Below are 5,953 nucleotides of genomic sequence, written 5' to 3' on the forward strand. Positions count from 1 at the left end.
CGGCCGGTTCCCTCCTCCAGCATCCTCCTGGAGGAGCCGATCTCCTGAGCCCATCGGTGCTGTTCCTCCATTGTCTGGAGGGGCAGTACAGGCACACAGACCCTCCCCCCCTTCCAGAGCTAAGTGTGTGTGTGTTTGTAACCCCTCCCAGCCACTGGAGAGAGACCCCACAATGCAGCCTCGCACCCAGGCCGGAGAACACCAACCACCCGGAAGCTCAGCCCGTCCTTCGAACAGGTTCTCCAGCCTGTGCCATTCCTGATTCCCTGTCAGCCTACAGCCCCGGAGCTGATGGCCTCTTGCTCCCCAACGTGGCAGCAGCGGGAAGCACTGGAGAGGCAGCGAGCGGAGCCCCCAGGCTGAGCAGGGAGTGACTCGGGAAGACGAGCAGGGTCCGTGGCAGGGCAGGGGAAGAAGCTCTGCGCGGAGGGCGGGGGTGTCAGTGAGAAAGCCCGGCTCACACGCCCCTCGCCGTGTCTGTATCGCAGCCTGTCTGGTCGCGGCGGCGGGGGAGTTCCGACCGGCCCGTGTGTCACGCAGCAGCCAAGGGAAGACGTTTATCCCCCTCCCGCCTGCGGGTCTGGAACGGAAGCAAGTAGGGCAGAGCCTGGCTGGATTGCCCCCTCTCTGCTCAGAAACCAGGGAGGAGCACGCCGGCTGAGAGGGACCACAAGGGAAAGTCCCAGGACGGCAGCGTGGCATGGCGGCCTCGTGGGGCTTGGGAGTCCATTCCCAGCCTGGTCGCGGCTTTGCGGCAGGACCTTTGGCCCGGCATGGCTCCGTGCCTCAGTTTCCCCCCTGTAAAATGGGCGCAATGTGCCGAGCTGTGAGGACAGCGTCTCCACCAATAGACCTTTAGCGCAGCATTAAGCCGTTGGCTTGTACGTTATGTTGCACGTTGAGCGGTTGCGGCGGCTGTTGTTATCGGAAGGGGGGTGTAAGTGGGAACTTGCATCCTGCTGATGGCTCTGGAGTCATTCCTCACAAGGTTCTCATGAATCTCTGTCTTTCTAGAGCGGTATTGACCTCCATTGTAAAGCACTTTGAGAGCCGTGAGTGACAAACGCCAGCTAAGATTAGGCGTTATTATTCCAGGTTAGGGGGCCATTAAGGTACCTCAAGAAGAGAGGGCAGTCGCATTGAGTGAATAGGGGGCAGGGTGATGCGGGGGGTGCAGGAGTCAGGCCTGAGTGTGAAGGGGCCCATGGCTGGGGGCTGGAGGGGTGAGTGCGGGGGTGCAAGGGCACCATTTCAGGACGTCGGGGGGCCCGTGCTGCTGCCGCGCATACCCGGTCACTGCTGCTCCTCTTCCGACCCCCAGGGAGCCATGGGAAAATTGCAGAGCCTGCTGCATGCTCCTCTGCCCTCCCCTCAGCAGCTAGGAGCAAGAGGACAGCACAAGCTGAGCACTTTCCCCTGGCTCCTTGATAGTCAGGGGAGAGGAAGAAGACCTGGTATGTGCAGCTGGAGGGGGGCAAGGAGCTGGGGCAGCCCCAGACTGGGAGGGGCACAGTGCCTGGCTACCTGCTGCTTAGCAAGGCACCTGATAGCGAGGGGAACTTGCATCCTGTGTTGCATGAAGAGAGGACAGAGTAGCAAAAACCGGGACCGTCCTCTCTGAAAGAGGATGAATGGTTGCCCCATAGCTAGGCGGGGGAGGGAGGGGGGGGGGCGCTGTATGGCTGCAGGACTGGGGGACGTCCATTACCAGGGCATGCAGGGCGGGGGGGCTGAGATTGCCAGAGAAGAGCTGGTTGGGAAAGGTAAATATTTGCCATGTGCGTGTGTTGGAGGCGCGGAGCTTGCTGTGCCAGGCTGTGCCCACAGCTGGAGGTGGGAGGCTGCAATTTACTCTCCTCGCTCATCCTTTCATTAGTGTAATTGAAAACAAGGGGCTGAGAAGCACTGTCTGCCACAGGCAGGCACAGGAAAGTGCCCCCCCTCCCGCCCCAGCAAATGCTCCTTAGCCATGAGATACAGCTTCCCCCGCCCTGAGCGCCCCACGGCTCCGCCAATGCACCGTAACCCTGACCTGCAGCCTCTCCCGGCTAGGTCAGTCCTGTGCACCCCCGGCTGCCCAAGCCAATCGACTACCCTGAGCTAATCCACCTCCCTTCGGCTTCCTCCACACCCCCCTCCAGGGCAAGGGATGTACTCCCCATCTGCCCCCTGAAACCTTCTCCCAGCCTGCCCCACCCCCAGGGCCTGGGACCTGCTCCCCATCCCCATCCATTTCTGCCTTGTCCTCCTCTCCCCCCGCCTCCAAGGCTGCCCCCCCAAGTCCTGCAATCCTTCCTCGGGGGCCACTTAGCTCAATCACTGTGGCCTCTTGGTACCCCGTCTGGTCTCCCGTGCTCTGCACCCCGAGGCCACAAGCAGCACCCCCAGCATGCAGGGGGGAGTGCTTCCTGCTCCTCGGAGTCTCAGCCGGAGCCCTCCCCCCAGCAGCCTTAGCAGCCCCTGCCATCCATGGAATGGGGGGGGGGGGGAATGGCAGCAATGGGGGGGGCAAATGGCAGGCATGGGGAGGGGGGAAATGTGCCACCCCCCACCCTAGGCAGCTGCCTCGCTTTCATATGCCTAGAACAGCCTCTACAGCTCTACCAATGCACTTTAATCTCAACCTTCAGGCTTTCTCGCTCCCCCTCCTGGGTCCCTACGCACAGCTCTGCCCCTTCCCCTCAGCCCTGAGTGACAGCAACAGCACCTCTTCCCTACACACACCCACACACCCCTCCCTTACACACACACACACACAGACGTGGGCGTGCATGCACACAAACACACAGAGAGCCTTATCCCACCCATGCACCCACCAACACAGAGTCTACTGCTGTACCCCACAAAACGCGCAGCCTTACCAGCTTGGAAGCATAGGCAGGGCCAGATTAAGGGGGGGGGGGAGTAGCCAGGCGGCTGCCTGGGGCACCAACCTATGGGGGGGGCCTGATTGAAGTGGTAAGGGGCGCCGTGCGCCCGGGGGTGGGACCACGCATGCGCCACGTGCCCGCTGCCTGGGGCGCAAATATGGCTCGGTCCGGCACTGACCGTAGGAGGTACCTGGGCGCGCTTTGGTGACTGCAGGCCCAGGCCCATGCAAGGCAGGGAGGGCTCCCTCCCCCTGCTGCTGAGGTGATTATGGCGAGCAGGCTGGGGGGGAGGTGGCATGATAGGGAAGAGCTAAAAAGCCTGGAAAAATCCGTGTGGGGCTCCAGCTCAAAGGGCAGCCCAGGCCCGTCCCCGCCAGGCACAGAAAAGCTTGGAAGGCCTGCAGCAATCCTCGTTAGAAGGCTCGCTCGCTGCCGTGCCCAGAGAAGACTCCAGCTGACTCAGCGTCTCTGCTCCTTGGAAGGGCCCTGGGGCATTTGGCTGCTTTTCAGGGGTCGCCTGGGTGCTGTGCCTGCCCGCCCGCTGCATGAAATGGATTCGGTTCATGGAGAAGTCAGGAGGGGCTGGGCCAGAGTGGGAGGCTTGCAGTTAGCCAAGTGGAGGGAGCTGGGAGATACTACAGGGAGGCATTCAAGGCAGATAGCTGGGCATACTCCCCCCTTCTTCCCCTGCCCCCTCCAGCCCAGGAAACACCAGGTACAATTCATTTCCCGTCAGCTGGAAGATTTTCAGCCGTTGCCAGGCAAAGGAGTTGAAGTGGGGAAGGGGAGTAGGAGTCAGCAGAGCTCCCAGGGGGAATCTCGCTGAATTCAAACCCACCCCGCAGCTCTGCCATGTGCTGCAGCTTTTCCCAAGGGGCCGAGGTTTGCCCAGGCCCATTCCTCCCCCCGCCCGCCTGCGGTGCCCAGAGGTGGCTGCCTTACGCTGGCAAGAGAGGACGGAGAAAAGGCTCTAGGGCTGCAGAATGAATGGGACGCTGTGGACCCCGCACGCTTGCTGGGTGCGGTTCTGTCCCACGGGCTGGCACTGAGCCTGATTCCAGAGAGAGCAATGAGTCTGCTGTACAGCCCGAGCTGAGAGCCCACTAGGCTCCAGAGGCCGCAGGTTTGATTCTGCCTGTTGGCGTTGTATTGGCTAGGTCAGAAATGCTTCGTGCTTGTGCATCTGCCGATAGGAGGGGGCAGCAGTTTGTAATTAGTCGCCTTATGGACCTGGCCCTCTGTACAATCCCTGCTTGCCCCTCCTCTCTCTGCATTTAAAACACCCTGCCATCCTGGGGAACACGCAGCCTTGCCATGCCCACGTCCCCTGGCTCATCAGCAACCCACTAGGGCTAATTAGGAGAATTCCCGCATTCCACTTGACATGCTACCACCCCAACTGCTGCCTTTTGAGCCCGGAGAGGCTGCTGATTGCAGGGTGGCGGTGCGGGAGAAATTACCCCCTTCCCCTTTATTTGCTGTATTGAGTGATCTCCTGGATGCCCTCTCTGGATAGGGGGCAAGGTCATTATCCCTGCCTCTCGCTCACGCGCACACCAGAGCGTGTGTGATTCATGCGGCGCTCACACTATGAAACACTCCGGTTTTATTCTGCGGCAACAAGCTTGAGGCTAGCCGGCACCCTGCCTCCCCCCCCCCCCCCCGCACACACATAGACCCCACTCCCTATCAACACACACGTGAAGCAAGCGTCACACCTAGGCACATGCGTTCACCCACGGACCCCCACCCACCCCTTTATGATTCATGCCTCCATGACAATCTCGGATGAGCGTTGAGTCTCTAGTAATGGGCATAGAGAGAAAACTGCTGCCCACACCCATTCTGTTCCATGCACATGCCCCCCCACACAGCATCACAATCACCCCCCCCCAACCAGATCCATATAGTTTGCAAGCTGACATGTACACCTAGACCCCCAGAAAGCCACAACCTCTCCTCCCCACACCCATGCCTACACCTGGAGATGCACATGCCCTGCACCAACCTTCCCTCCCCAAACTGAGGCCAGCTGCACCTCTGAGGTTCACCACTCGCACCCCGAGCTGGCAAGCACAGCACGCTTGGACAGCGCCCGCCTCCTCCACTGTTGGCCCCCGGAGAGGGTAACCAGCTAGCCGAGTGAGGCCTTGGCTGCTTTCCTTCTGTGCTGAAGAGCCCCGAGCTTGCCAGGGACCGTCTGTGGCATGGGCTGGACGACCAGCGTGTTTTTGAAGACGGAGGCCTGATTCTTCGCTGGGCACAGCGGAAAGGGGGGACCCATCTTGCATCAGCTGGCGGTGGCTCAGAGGGCCGGCCCATCAGCTCTGGCCCCACCCTTACCTCCCTTGCTTGGTGGCTTAGACAAGGGCAGCTCCTCGGCCTCCCTTACCGTATGGCAGGGGTGGGCAATAATTTTCACAGGGGGGCCACTTCATGAATTTTGGTACTTGGTGCCGGGCCAGCTTCCCCCCCCAGAAGGGGCGGGGTCTCAGGCAGAAGGGGCGGGGTTGGGGACTAGTCTGCCCCCAGAATTGTCTGGGGCGGGAGGCTTTGAGATAAAAACACAGCAAAGGGCTCGCGGCTCCCGACCCTGCCGCTACTGCGTTGCCTGGCAGCCACCCGGGGTTGCTGTGGCTATTTAAAGGGCTCGCAGCTCTGGCCCCTGCCGGGAGAGCGCCGCGAATGGGAGCCGAGAGCCATTTAAACAGGATCCTGCTGCCTGAGCCACCGCTTGGAAATTTGGAGGCACAGGCAGCAGGATATGAATAGATAGTGGCCAGATGCAGCCTATGGGCCAGATCTAAGTGTTAGGTGGGCCGGATCCAGCCCCCGGCTCACATTTTGCCCAGCCCTGCCCTAGGGATATCCCGAGCTGGGGGTTAGAGTTAGATTTCTCTTCCTTCCCTCTCGCAGCATGGCCCAAAGGGAGCAGAGGAAGGCAGGTCAGAGAATCTGGCCCTGAATTCATAGGGATGCCCAGACACCATTGTGATGGGCAGAGAACCCTTGGAGTGAATACATAAGGAGTACATAAGTTGCTAACAGACCCCTAAGCCGTGCTTTCTGGCCGCACTTCCAGA

This window comes from Pelodiscus sinensis, chromosome 27, assembly GCF_049634645.1.
Source record: "Pelodiscus sinensis isolate JC-2024 chromosome 27, ASM4963464v1, whole genome shotgun sequence".
In the NCBI taxonomy this organism is placed as follows: domain Eukaryota; kingdom Metazoa; phylum Chordata; order Testudines; family Trionychidae; genus Pelodiscus; species Pelodiscus sinensis.